The sequence below is a fragment of the Chionomys nivalis genome, chromosome 20 (genome assembly GCF_950005125.1).
Source record: "Chionomys nivalis chromosome 20, mChiNiv1.1, whole genome shotgun sequence".
NCBI classification, from domain to species: Eukaryota; Metazoa; Chordata; class Mammalia; order Rodentia; family Cricetidae; genus Chionomys; species Chionomys nivalis.
The window spans coordinates 27,643,392-27,658,053 of record NC_080105.1 but is presented as its reverse complement, the minus strand read 5'-3'; positions in this window follow the sequence as shown (position 1 = coordinate 27,658,053).

The window sequence follows — 14,662 nt, the reverse complement described above, 5'->3', positions numbered from 1 at the left end:
TGAAAGAATGATGGTGCTTCTTAGTCTGGAAAAAGAAATATTTGGAATTGCTTACAAGTAATGAAAAATGTAAATGATGGAAATAGAACTGGTGACATCATTCAGAGTTTAATGGTGAGAGTGGAATATTAATAGAAGCCAGCTTCTATGTGCCAAGTAAGGTTCCTATTCACTACTGTAAATGTTAGTTCATAAATGAAACTTGAATGGAGTAGCACCATGACAATGTAATGGCAAAGGGGAGTGCATTTAAATAAAATTATATTGTATTTCTCTGTCCATTTGCATTGTAATTGAAATGGTAATCTGAGGGCTTAACTTATCCTAGAGATAGAATATACAGTGAAAAATTTATAGTTCCAGTTGTAACTTGACAGGATTGTATAAATGGTTTGTAAAAATAGACGGATAGTTGAAATGTGGAAAAATATATATTGCATCAAGTTGCATTTAGCTCTCAAGGTAGTTTTCTAATTATTTTATCCCTAATTTTAGGAATAAATTCCATTTCCATTTCAGAATATTCTTTAAGTAAGATTAAGCTATTTTTAACTTTTAAATTGACCATGTATGTTTTTTCTCATATTGTAGAAATAACATTAAGAGTATCTTAACAATACATTTAAAATGGGGGTTTTAAAATACACAAAAAATAATTGACTGTCCTTAGCGATGATGTTTCTTTGTATCTGGAGAAAAGGCCACAGTAAACAAGTTATTAATATGGAGAGTAATACTCTTAATTAGCACAATTTCTTCATTAATTTTTTTCATCTATTATCATAATATCAGTAAGAGTTGATGCTAAATATGTAATCATGGGAGTTCAGGAGCAATGTGTATGATGATTCAAGAGACTCATTGTCTTCTTTCTGAAAGTATAGCATTTGGGGTCATTCAGTTGCATTTGGGATGCTGGATGTTTTCCTTCACTGAATTGTCATCCAATATGTGCCCTGTGTTTTAACATTACAAGCAAAAAGAATAACCTGTAATATGTTCATTTTTTGATATTAAACCAACGGGATATTTATGATCATTCTCCTAATAGCATAAGTATTTTGAATATAAGGTATATTGTATTAAATGTCCATTCCACCAGAATTTTTATATATTACATTATATATAAATATCATACAGGTGAGTTAATTCCCTCATTCCATATATGGTAAAGAGACTGAGTGAGGCCCTTGGGTTTTGTTAGAATAAAGTTACAATTGTTCAATTAAGCATTGGTAGCAGGACTCAAAGGACATAGACACCTGGTTCAGAAGCCTGCCCTTTCATAGAATTAACACTTTCAACTGGGTCTTTTCAAAGTCTGATGCTTATTCAATAGCTCATGAGCAACCATGCATCTTTATTCCCAGTTATTAAAAGGGAGAAACTTTCCTAAATTGCAGTGTAAAGGAAGTAATGCATTGCCAGCAATCAGAGCCTGAGAATGAAAAGCTATTAGGAAGTTGGGATTTGAATTTGTGTATGTGTATAACAGAAGTACTGTTTAGAGTTTTCAGTGATTTCTTTCTTTCTTTCTTTCTTTTTCTTTCTTTCTTTCTTTCTTTCTTTCTTCTTCCTTTCTTTCTTTATTATAGATTTCTGCCTCCTCCCTGCCCCCGCCTCCCATTTCTCTCCCCCTCCCCCGATCAAGTCCCCCTCCCTCGTCAGCCCTAAGAGCAATCAGGGTTCCCTGCCCTGTGGGAAGTTTAAGGACCACCCACCTCCATCCAGGTCTACTAAGGTGAGCATCCAAACTGCCTAGGCTCCCACAAAGCCAGTACGTGCAGTAGGATCAAAAACCCATTGCCAAAAAAAAAAAAAAAAAAAAAAAAAAAAACAAAACAAAACAAAACAAAAAAAAAACCATTGCCATTGTTCTTGACTTCTCAGCAGTCCTCATTGTCCACTATGTTCAGCGAGTCTGGTTTTATCCCATGCTTTTTCAGACCCAGGCCAGCTGGCCTTGGTGAGTTCCCGATAGAACATCCCCATTGTCTCAGTGTGTGGGTGCATCCCTCGAGGTCCTGAGTTCCTTGCTCGTGCTCTCTCTCCTTCCGCTCCTGATTTGGATCTTGAGATTTCAGTCCGGTGCTCCAATGTGGGTCTCGTCTCTGCCTCCTTTCATTGCCTGATGAAGGTTAATATTCAGGAGAATGCCTATATGTTTTTCTTAGGGTTCACCTTCTTATTTAGCTTCTCTAGGATCACGAATTATAGGCTCAATGTCCTTTATTTTTAGGATAGAAAACAAATATGCGTGAGTACATCCCCTGTTCCTCTTTTTGGGTCTGGCTCACCTCACTCAGGATAGTGTTTTCTAATTCCTTCCATTGCATGCAAAATTCAGGAAGTCATTGTTTTTTACTGCTGAGTAGTACTCTAATATGTATATATTCCACACTTTCTTCATCCATTCTTCCATTGAAGGGCATCTAGGTTGTTTCCAGGTTCTGGCTATTACAAACAATGCTGCTATGAACATAGTTGAGCATATACTTTTGTTGTACGATAGGGCATTTCTTGGGTATATTCCCAAGAGTGGTATTGCTGGGTCCAGGGGTAGATTGATCCCGAAATTCCTGAGAAACCACCACACTGATTTCCAAAGTGGTTGCACAAGTTTGCATTCCCACCAGCAATGGATGAGTGTACCCCTTTCTCCACAACCTCTTCAGCAAAGGCTATCATTGGTGTTTTTTATTTTAGCCATTCTGACAGGTGTAAGATGGTATCTTAAAGTTGTCTTGATTTGCATTTCCCTGATCGCTAAGGAAGTTGAGCATGACCTTAAATGCCTTTTGGCCATTCGAACTTCTTCTGTTGAGAATGCTCTGTTCAGCTCAGTGCCCCATTTTTTTAATTGGGTTGATTAGCCCTTTACGGTCTAGTTTTTTGAGTTCTTTATATATTTTGGAGATCAGACCTTTGTCATTTGTGGGGTTCGTGAAGATCTTCTCCCAGTCAGTGGGTTGCCTTTTTGTCTTAGTGACAGTGTCCTTTGCTTTACAGAAGCTTCTCAGTCTCAGGAGGTTCCATTTATTCAATGATGCCCTTAATGTCTGTGCTGCTGGGGTTGTACGTAGGAAGTGTTCTCCTGTGTCCATGTGTTTTAGAGTACTTCCCACTTTCTCTTCTATCAGGTTCAGTGTGTTCGGACCGATATTGAGGTCTTTAATCCATTTGGACTTGAATTTTGAGCATGGTGATAGATATGGGTCTATTTTCATTCTTCTACAGGTTGACATCCAGTTTTGCCAGCACCATTTGTTGAACATGCTCTCTTTTTTCCATTGAATACTTTTAGCTCCTTTATCAAAAATCAGGAGTTCATAGGTTTGTGGGTTAAAGCCAGTGATTTCTTAAATTTCTCAAACATACTTCAACCATTGTGCTATGTATTTTTGTACAACATTCACATTATTTATAAATTCACACAATTTATGAATTATAAAACCAAATTAATAATCAATTTTGAAAAAGATTAATGTTTTCTCTTTCACAATATTGAATATTGTCTCAAGTTTTAATATTTTGTGTAAAACTAAAGAAGCACATTAATGTTTTAGTATGCAAAGATGCTTTTAAAAATTATAACATTGCATTTCTAGCAAAGAATTTCTTAAATAAGTTAATCATTTGTTTTCTATTCACTTGTTCTCTATTTCTTGGCTTGAGTACCAATATAATACAAATATATATTTATAATCAATTCCACAATGTTTGTGTGAAAAGTTTCATGACGACAAAAGGTTGAAGAAGTCTTGATTTAGAGCAAGTATACCATATGACTTAACATTATTGGTTGGGTCAGCCGATGATACCAGTGAATTTCTCAGCTTTATGTCCTTTGGACCACATGGACTGTTGAACTCTCAAGTACACTGTTTTTCATTTTAATCCTTTACACAGAAGTAGATTTTATTAGATAATAATCATTCTGCTTAGTATAACAAAATATTAGGTAGAAACAAATATAGTTTGCCAAAATTATGTCCACCAAATAATCCTCAAACATTACCATTGAACTTTTCTCTCTCCCATCTATTGACTGAACAATCAAATTGATCTATAGATGTTAAATACTTCTTCCTCAGCATGCTAGGTTATGAAGCAAATATGATCACTAACAATTTCACAAACTAGAGTTCATGACAATCAAGTAGTTATTTCACTTCCGAATTTCTTTTGTAATATTTACTTTTAAAGTCATCACAGCAATGAACTAAATTAGTTTGATGACATTCAATTTCCAAAATGTCTTGTTGAGATAAACTATCTAAACTTCTATTTTATCGCTGATTTTTATTTTCAGTCTTTATCTTAAATAATCATTTTAATCAAAGGTTATGAGATTTTTAAAAAATGTAAAATTTTACAGAATTGGTTAATTTTGTGTCTTAGCTCATGTACACATTCACAATTTTTTTTCTATTTTGTAAGTTCCAATGGGGTAAATACGTTGTATTCCAATATAGTTTGCATTTTAGAGTATTAACTTTTACTTGTAATTAAAGCTACTTTTAGGGCCTGCAATATGGATCAGCAGACAAAGGAACTTGCTGCAAGTCTAATGTCCTTAGTCCTATCGACAGATAATCACCTGCTAGCAGAAAATATAAACTCCTGAAAGTTGTCCTTTGCTTCTATATGTACATGTTCTACACACTCTTGTGTACAAATTTGCACACTTGATAAGCAAAGTTGAACAAATATGCAAAAATCTAATTCTATTGAATATAAAAATGTCTCCAAGAGTTGTCTTCTGTCCCCTAGGTAAAATGGAAATTTGTCTTCAGCGAAGAAATGCTCATCAACAAAAATGTTTATTAAAAATTCTAATTAAATCTATTAAAAATGCATAGAGTAACAAAGATATCATTTTTCCATGCGTCAGTATGGTGAACTTCATTAATTTTAATCCCCTACTCAAAAGCCACTGAGCAATTCTTCAAGACTTAGTGAATAAACAGAATATAATAAAACAAACCCTTCTAGGCCTAGCTGTCTTCCTAACACATTTTGACTTTTCTTCAAGGCCTATTTCATCATTTAACATATGACATTTTCATTTTTTTCTCACATTATTATAAGCTTTGCAATCACAGATTCTTTGTTCTTTATTTTTAAACATTTATATATAACTGTCAATATGTTTCAATGTGGTGCATATTTGGCTAGGTATGCATCCTTTACATGTATCTATTTATAAAGTTCTCAATATTTTATTACTGTGTAGTGCTGTTAGGATTTATTTGCAAATGTTAATCACCAAAGTTCAATATCATTGAGGAAAGATAAGAGCTTTACCTAAGAATACTAAATCAGGCAACATGTGAGTTACATTAAAATACTTCTTAAAGTATAATTTAAAGTATAATGCCACTTTACAAAGTCTAAGAAATTTTGTAAATATTTGGTGTTCTAGAATTAAGTTTGTCTTTGACATAGTTTTACCTTTGATATAAAAGTTTTCTGTGATAGAAAAATACTGACTTTTTGCAATGCAGTCAAAAATAAGAAAAAATAAAGGATAGTAATTTAAAAAGAGAATCCTCCAACACATACACTCTAAAAAAAGGATACATAAAGAAATATGCTCATTTATGTATTGATCAATAGTTTTCCATTGAAGTAAAATTTCCATGACACTTGGTGACAAAGGAAAATAATCTTTCAATAAGTGAAGTAAGTCTTACTGCATTTCTAATGTTTGATACATGTGTCTTAAGTACTTAATAATGCTCAAAATGTCCAATCCATAACAAAGAATCATGTAGCTAAAATCCTAAGAGTGTCAACGTCTAGGAATCTAAATCCAGTTTGCTTAAGAAATCCAAGCTCACCCTCATATATTTATTTGGCTTTTCAAGTCAGGGCTTTCAAGACAGTCCTGGCTGTCTAAGGACTCACTGTGTAGACCAAGCTGGCCTTGAGCTCACCAAAGATATTCCTCTGCTTCTCTCCCCTAGTGTTGGGATTAAGGGTGTGCACCCCAATGGCCTGCCTCTCTTCTGTCTTAAGGACTGAAATCATACTAATAATGCTGATCAAAAATTTTCACTGTATTTATTTTCACAAATTACTTCTGTGTTGAGTGAGACAAACCAAAATCTTGGTTAGAATATTATAGTAGGTAACATCAGAAAACTATTTTGCAACTCTCAATAGATGATCTCACAAAAAAGCAGCAAAAATATTCCTAAACATATTATACTCTAGAAATGAAAGGAAAAATAAAAATTCGCATAAATCAGGTCCCCTAACTTTATATGTATGTGTGTTTGGGGTTTCTTGTTGTTTTACAAATGTGTTTAGCGTATATTTTATTCACTTACTTATTTATGTAGCAGGGAATATGTTCATATGTCCTATTGCATACATCTGGAATTCATAGTCAGAGGAGATTATTTGAACTACATTCTCTTCTCTCATCCTGACTATCTCCGGGATTAACTTTAGGTCATAAATTTGGGCTCTAGGTGCCTTTAACAAGTGAGCCATCTTCTCACCACTATCAGTGATGTATTGCAACAATTTGTTTCAAAGTTTTAAGTAGCATTTTTTTACAATTTAAAATAATGTTTAATTTAGTGTATGCACTTGGTTTTGAAAAACTGGAAGAACACTTACAAGGAAAATTAAATATTACCTTACATGAAGGTTTCAATGAATTAACTAATCATTGACTATCTAAATCTTAGAAGTCAGCAAACTTTGTTGAGGCTCCTCACACAAAAGCAAATGAATTGTTTGAGAGAGAAAAACAGTTCCTCCTCCTACTCTTTACCAAAGCCACCAATTGAAAATTAAGTAAAGATGCCTGAATTTAAGACCTGAAATTTAAAGACAAATATGACAAGGAAGAACACTAATGTAGTTGATAGGCAATGACTTTCTGAGTTAACTGCAACTTTTTAAAGACAAAATAAAATTACCAATGCTGGAAGAATGAGAAAAAGTCCTGCCTAATAATGTTTAGGAATCCCATTCTTATAGATTGTCACTTTTATGTACCCCAATTTCATATTAGCAACAATTGGTCAAAAAATGTATAGATGGAAAAATGGACAGTTACAAATTACATAGTATAATAGTCAGATTAGAAGCTTTGCTGATGAAGCAATATATATGATCAGACAAGAAATAAAAAGGCAAATATTTATATAATAAAACATATAGCCAGAACATTTTGATGAATGTGTATATGTGTATTAAACCATCTACACAAATTAAACTCACAATTATTACAAACTTTAGATACTTCTCAGGTGAGGGACTTAGAATGAGCTCTTCCAGCACAGAACATCCACAAAAACTGCAATGTGTTGTAATTCATACATGCTTTTTATTTGCTGATAGTAATTTTATAACTGGTTGCCTAACACAAATGTTTTGGCATAATTGTGTGTGTGTGTGTGTGTGTGTGTGTGTGTGTGTGTGTGGAACAATTCAGAGCAACAAAGTCCAGTGCTAATGTCAGACAACCAAGAAAAAAAAAAGTAGATATCATTGTGGCATAGTTACTTTACTAAATGTTTCTACATCATCTTTAAACATATTTCTCCACACTTAGTATACAGGCTATCTATGCTGCAGAAATTTATAATGTGGTCCTCCTACATTAGTGTAGTCTATTGTGTAAAAGATGCAGCCATCATAGGCTATAGTAACATAGATCTAAATTGCCAAGCATAAAACTGTAAGTATGTCTTGGTAAAAAAAATCAGCACTGTATATTATGGAGGTATGACTGTAACTCCTGTTTTCACAGTGCTTCTGTAAATGATTCTGCAGCAGGTGCATGCTGAGAGAAGCAATGTGCAGAAATGGCTTGCAAAGAACATTCAGTTTTCCTCCTGCTAATTCACCGTCACATTCTTGCATGTCCTGGCCCTGAAATAAAACAAATTCTAAAGAAAGCAGTCTCCTTGCTCAATTAACATAATTTCAGAGAGTCAATTAAATTGCTTTCCATGCAAATTCCTCAAACCAGCACAACAGTGCTAGAGTAAAATGAATAAACAGCTTTTATTAATCTCAAAGTAAAAGTAGGAGAGTCACATGCTTCCCTGAGTATCTGTCCTGTCCTCACCCTCCTAATGTACTCACATTGCTCTAGATCCTTTTGTGGACACATGAGGTAGAAATATCACAATGTCCTGCTAACTTTGTACCTGTGTGAGTTGCTAATAAAGATATACAAAACAGGCAGATGGGACAATAAAAAAAAATGTTGGGAATAATAGTACTAAAATAATAGCAATTTGACATCTTATCTAATAGTGACACTATTCTACTGCCATATTGGGGTCATAGGTAAACTGTGACTTTTTACATTTAATTAAAAAATTTTTGGTTTGCTTGTTATGATTTGTGTGGATGTTGAACAACTCTGTTTAGGAATGACGGCCTTGAACAGTATCAAGATAGCAGCTTCCCCTGCAGATCTGGCTTTCAAAGAAAGGCACTCTGATCCCAGGAGCTTTGACGACTCTCTCTGAGGACTTTGCTCCTGGAGCAGTGGCGGAAGCTGATTCTTTGCTTCAGTAATATGCATTGTGTGCTCAGAGAAGCATAAACGGGAAACAAGCGGGATGTATTTTCCTACACACCGAAAACTGTACTGAATACTTAATAACCATACAAATGGATCTGCGAAGTAGCCTCTAGATGTAAAATGCAAGAGGGAGAGGGATTAAGAGTGTAGAATGTTATTCTGCAGGGAGGATTTTAAACTGAAAGCAATTGTGCAGATAGCCTGTCCCACACCCACACGTTATGTTTTCTGAAAGGGATAGGGTGGTTGTCAGAAATTAAAATGCATCAAAAGATAATCAGTTGAGCGCATCAGAGTTTAAAATCTTGCTTTGAAACAGTAAAATATCTCTTCATACTAAGCATAGAAAAGATTATAGGTGCCAGGGTTGTGACTGAATGGTACGGCAATCCAGATAGTGGGAAATCCAGGGTTCAATCAAAGCACTTCAGAAAGATAAACAAAAACATAGAAAATCCTACTTTAGGTTTTCAGAAAACAATTCTCTACTACAGAAATTTACCCTGAGGATATTAGAGGTTGTTTGATTGTTCTGACTATGAAAAGATGTATTTAGAATCCCAATTTTATGCACCAATGTATGGTGTGGGACAATGGTCTGTATTCTGTCAATTATATTTTAAATAAATGCTGATTGGCCAGTAGCCAGGCAGGAAGTATAGGCAGGACAACCAGGCAGGAAGTAAAGGCAGGGTAATGACAAGAACAGGAAAATTCTGGGAAGAGGGTTCTGCATTCTTGACCAAGCCACAGAAGAAGAAAGATGTGACTGCCTCGCTGAAGAAGGTACAGAGCCACGTGGCTAACACAGACAAGAATAATGGGCTAATATAAGTTATAAGAGTTAATAAGAAGTCTGAGCTAGTGAGCCAATGAGTTTATAACTAATGTAGACCTCTGCGTAATTTCTTTAGAACTTAACAATTGTGGGAACTGGGCAAGACAAAAACCTCCGACAACAGATGTATATGTCCCTTTACTGGAGAAAGTGAATTCACTAAAGACAGGTCACTGTTTACAGGATTTTTTGACATATTCTATCACCTTTGTGGCTGATGTGCAAACTATATTTTAGAACAATATAAAAATTGTGTTGTGGTTCAGTATGGAGCACAGTGACCCTCAATATCTGACAGTTAAGTTCTGTTTCAGAGAGGTTAATGCATTTTATCTTTATTATCTGTTTATAGCAGTTACAATCCCTACTTCAAAGTTGTGAATTACAACTGTGTTTCTGTAGATTATAAAACTCAACTCTAGAAAACCACCATGGGAAAGTGGTGATAACAAACTACATTTGGTATTTATTTTTACTATTGCTAGTGTGATCCATCTTTTGGCTTTTTTTTAAATTTAATTCTCCTTATACTAAACTCCTACCACCCATCTTTGCTAAATTCATATGTTGTCCTTACTCATTCCTTTGAAACTGTTTCTAAAACATTCTCAGCTCCAAACAAAAACTGGATATACTATTTTCATCCATAATATCTAACTTTCAAAGTGCCAGAAGCCGATAGGCAGACTATATGGGGAGGAAACACATCAGCCATCACCCAGTACAATGTCCCATGTACTATGACATTGATATTGATATGCCAGACAAAATATCAGTGCAATAGTGGTGCATAGTTCTGGGAAACCAAGTAGTTTCCTTTGGAGACATGCTTCACAAGATCATGTATGATACCATAAACCTGGTTAAAATCCAGTGAAAGAGAAGTCCATAATCCCTAGAGAAGGTTTTAATTACTGTTACTTTTTAAATAGTTACATTGTCAAATTGCCTTCTAAATATATTTATGCTCATAATCTTGGTCTGTTTTATTCCTTGAATTTTGCTTGTTTGTTTGTTTTTTTTTAACTGCTTTTGGTAACGAATAATATAGAAATCTATATCTACTCACAATTAGGGAAAATTTCACTACAAGTGCTCAGGCCTAAATGAGATATCTTTAGCAACTTGCTCGGGCAGTGCAATAGGAGGTGGCAAGGAGGGGAAAATGTAAACGTGTAAGAACCAGAAGACAGAAGGGAGTGTTGCAGAACACTGTCTTCTGGGTGTGACTTGGCTGTTCATCTCATAAGCACAAAGTTCACAAAATCCAGCCCGTCAGAATTACAGAGTGAATGGACCCCTCCTAAGCTCTCAGCTGTGAGCAGGTGTAGCAGTTGGTTGCCATTAGAGAGGGAGAAAAATTCCGTAGGGCTATGGCCATCGGTAGGTTACCTGTCTTCCAATGGTGACCCCCCCACACCACATCCAGACATGATGGGAATCACTCTTTGGAGTCACTGGATTATGAAAAACATAGGGGCATGAAATGTAGAGAGAGACATTTTAGGGAGACATGGGGGGAATGGGAAACAGAAATGGGGTGATATAAGCATATTTCATGACACATTTTATTTATTGAAAATAAATAAAAGGCATAAAAGAAAATAGTCTCTTCTCTTACCCATGCCAATGTGATTTTCTTACCTGAGCATTAACTAAAACTTAACACAGGAAGTTATGACATGAAAGTCAGTTTACTTTGAATTCTAATGTTATTTGTATTACCTTTTAATAGTTTCTTTACCATAATACAAACCTCTCTCTCTCTCTCTCTCCCTCTCTCTCTCTCTCTTTGTGTGTGTGTGTGTTTGTCTTTCTTTCTATGTGTGTATATGTGTGACGGTTTATACAATGAATGTCCTAGATTCTACAGACGCAATTACGTCTGACCCAATTACTCATCAGTGTTACTCAGCAACCATGGCCAGATAAAATATGAACAGAAGAAAGTGTGCATGCTACAAGTAAAATGTAATCAGAGGCTCAGGATCTGGCCACAGTTCCTAGTTGAACACTAGTAGTTTTTAGTGTTCTCCTCTTTTTGAATAGTATCTGAAACTATATAATTCACTTCTCCTAAACGATCTAGATGTGCAGGTATTGGAAGTCTTCATTTTTCGTTAAAAATAAGAGAAACAAGAAACACATCGTAGCTACAATATGCATTCCCTTTAGTGAATACAGACATGCTTTTACCTTAAATATTTATGAACTATTTGGAAGAATTTTATTTTCCATTTTCTATTTGCTACAGCACTTTGCTGAAACTCCTTTATATGCAGAAAACTCTTTCAACCCTGCCTCCACTTTTGGGATATCTTTTCCTTGGTTAATGAGAATCAGTTTTCCATTGTGTTCAATGTAAGAAACCACTGTCTGTATTTGGATCTCCAGCTGATTTCAAAGCATCCTTGAATTAAACCCATGGGATTCAAAACCACAAGAGAATCAACCACTTAGCTAATGCAACTGAGTAAAAAGAGTCAAGATTTAGGAAATAAATTAGAAATTAAACTTTCTGCTTCTCCCTGCATTATGGCAGTATTTTTCTTTGCAAGCATGAAAATTGCACAATTGCCTTGTCTCAAGGTATCTATTTTCCTCTCTGAATCACTGACAGGATTATTATTTGTATCTTTGTCAACGCTAAATAAATTGCACCTTTATAAATTAGTGCTTACCTCAATGAACTCTGCAAAAAAGAGAACCTATGAATAAATTAAATATGTGAAAATCACTTATAAAAGCAGGGTGAAGATATTATTCTCTTTGCTAATATTTAATTACACTTGCAAAGCTTCAGTTCCCAAATTGCTTTTATATTCTTATTAATATTTCCTATATCACTAAGAAAAAGTTAGCATTCAATCAATCAGGAATGAAAATTCAACAAGAAGAACCTAAGGACTTTGGCAAGTTGGACCTATCACTAGCAACTATCAAATCCATGTTTTATATATGGGATATACAACTAATTAAGAAAAATCAAATTTATCCTCCACCCCCCAAAAGTCTGTCAGTAATGTGTAGTAAATAAAATAAAGAAAACCTTGTAAGTAACAACGCAAGTGACATGGATCTGGCAGAGTTCAAATTATATCTAGTTCTGAGTAGTTTCTAATTTCTATTGCTAAGAAGAACGTGTAATACAAACAGGGACTTGATAGAGGCATGAACCCTTAAGTTTGAGGCCAGACTAGACCAACACAGCTATAAACTAAACTTCAAAATCTTTATCAAAAATAACCAAAAGCAACAACAAACTCATAAACCAAATGCAACCGGAAAAAAAAAAACAAACCTCCATAACACTAGCCTTAAGGATAGGAGGGCAGGAGGAGAGAGGATCCTGAAGATGGCCTCAGTAAAATCATGACAACCTGTTTCAAGATGAGAGACGTGGGGTGAGGGTGAATATCCTGTTTTTTATTTAAGAGTTGTTATTTCATACATGTATGTGGTACCTGTGTGTGCATATCCACACATATGATTAGATGCCGGAGGTTAACATGGGTGTTCGCCATTACCCACCTTCTCTCTCTCTCTCTCTCTCTCTCTCTCTCTCTCTCTCTCTCTCTCTCTCTCTCTCTCTTTTTTATTTGGTTCCTGTCCTGGAACTATCTCTTCTAGACCAGGCTGGCCTCGAACCCACAGAGATCTGCCTGCCTCTGCCTCCTGAGTGCTGGGATTAAAGGCGTGCCCCACCTCATCTCTTACTGAACACAGAGCTCACTGATTAATGAGGCTGGCTGCACAGTGAACACCATCTGTCTTCCATGCTCCTCAAACGGTGGAGCTATGAAGTGTGCTGCCACAATAGGCACATCTCCCTATGTTCTACAGATCCTCAGAAATGCACAGCAAGTCCATTGTGCACAAGTCACTTTATCAGCCCCACCTATCCCATATTTGACCTGATGTGTCTTCCCTAGAGCTTTGGATGTAACTCAGGACTCTGAGCTGAATGTGTATATGGGAGTACAGCATACTCCTAAGCTAGGAGTTCAAAAGGGACTCATCCAAACATGTTAGTTTATTAGTAAATTTATTTGAATCCTTCCAATAAATATTATATATAATGTAAAAAAAAGATTTCAAATAAAATTGGAATTTATGTGATATTTATTATTTCAACATATTTGTCATATACACTATTTTAATTTTCTTTTTATAAAATGTCAACAACTACATCTAGTTTTTTTTTCATTTTAAATATTCTAAGAAAAGTCCTACTATATTTCCAGATGTTAGTGCTTTAGAATACAATGCATTTGGTATGCATTAATAGTCCTACTAAGAAAAGATGGTGTTTCTGGGTGGTGGTGACACCCGTCTTTAATCCCAGCACTCGGGAGGCAGCAGCAGGTGGATATTTGAGTTCAAGGCCAGGCTGGCCTACAGTGACTTGCCAGATAGCCAATAACACTACCCTGAGAAACCCTGTCTCAAAACCAACCAAACAAACAAAAAAGCTGGTGTTCACACTTTTAGAAATTTTAAAGTATTATGTTTAGTTTCTGTTGTTTTGCATACAGAACACTTTACAAAGTGCTGTGCTCAAGCATAGAGTGGTTGTTTACAGATCTTTAGCAAGTCTACAACTTTTCAGTTGTAATGATATTGTGCTTTCATGTTAACCCATTTCTGATGCATCTAAGTGTACAATTAGTGATGGCAATGTCTCCAGACATTCTGTAGTAGAATTAAACCTTGTAAAAGGAGAAGTGACATAGCATTCTAATAATCGTTGAGCTAAAATATCTTTGACTATATTTTCAAAGTTGTCTATATCATAAAGTATGAGAAATTTGAACTGAGAATTTTCTTTCTTACAAATTATAAATATTTAATGGTTTACAGAAAATGTTGTAAACATACTACTAATAAAATTATTAATTGATAAAGCTTATTGTGTACTTACTAATTAGCTTAAATTCCTTTTCTTTCTTTCTTTCTTTCTTTTTTTCCTTTCTTCCTTTTTTACAAGACAGGGTTGTCCAGGATGGCTTCAAACTCATAGAAATCCACACACCTCTGCCTCTAAAGTTCTGAAATTACAGGCATGCACCACCATAATCCAGCATTCATTATTTTTAGGAAGTATTTTATTCTGGAAGAGGATACATTATCTCAAGAAATGTTTCAAATTTGGAAACCCCATCATCTCTAAGTTATTCTGAAATGGTCAATGTGTTATGTTAGACTTGGAGTGAGTGTAAAGGAATACCTTATATGCAAAATTGTTAATTTTAACTTCTTTGAAAATG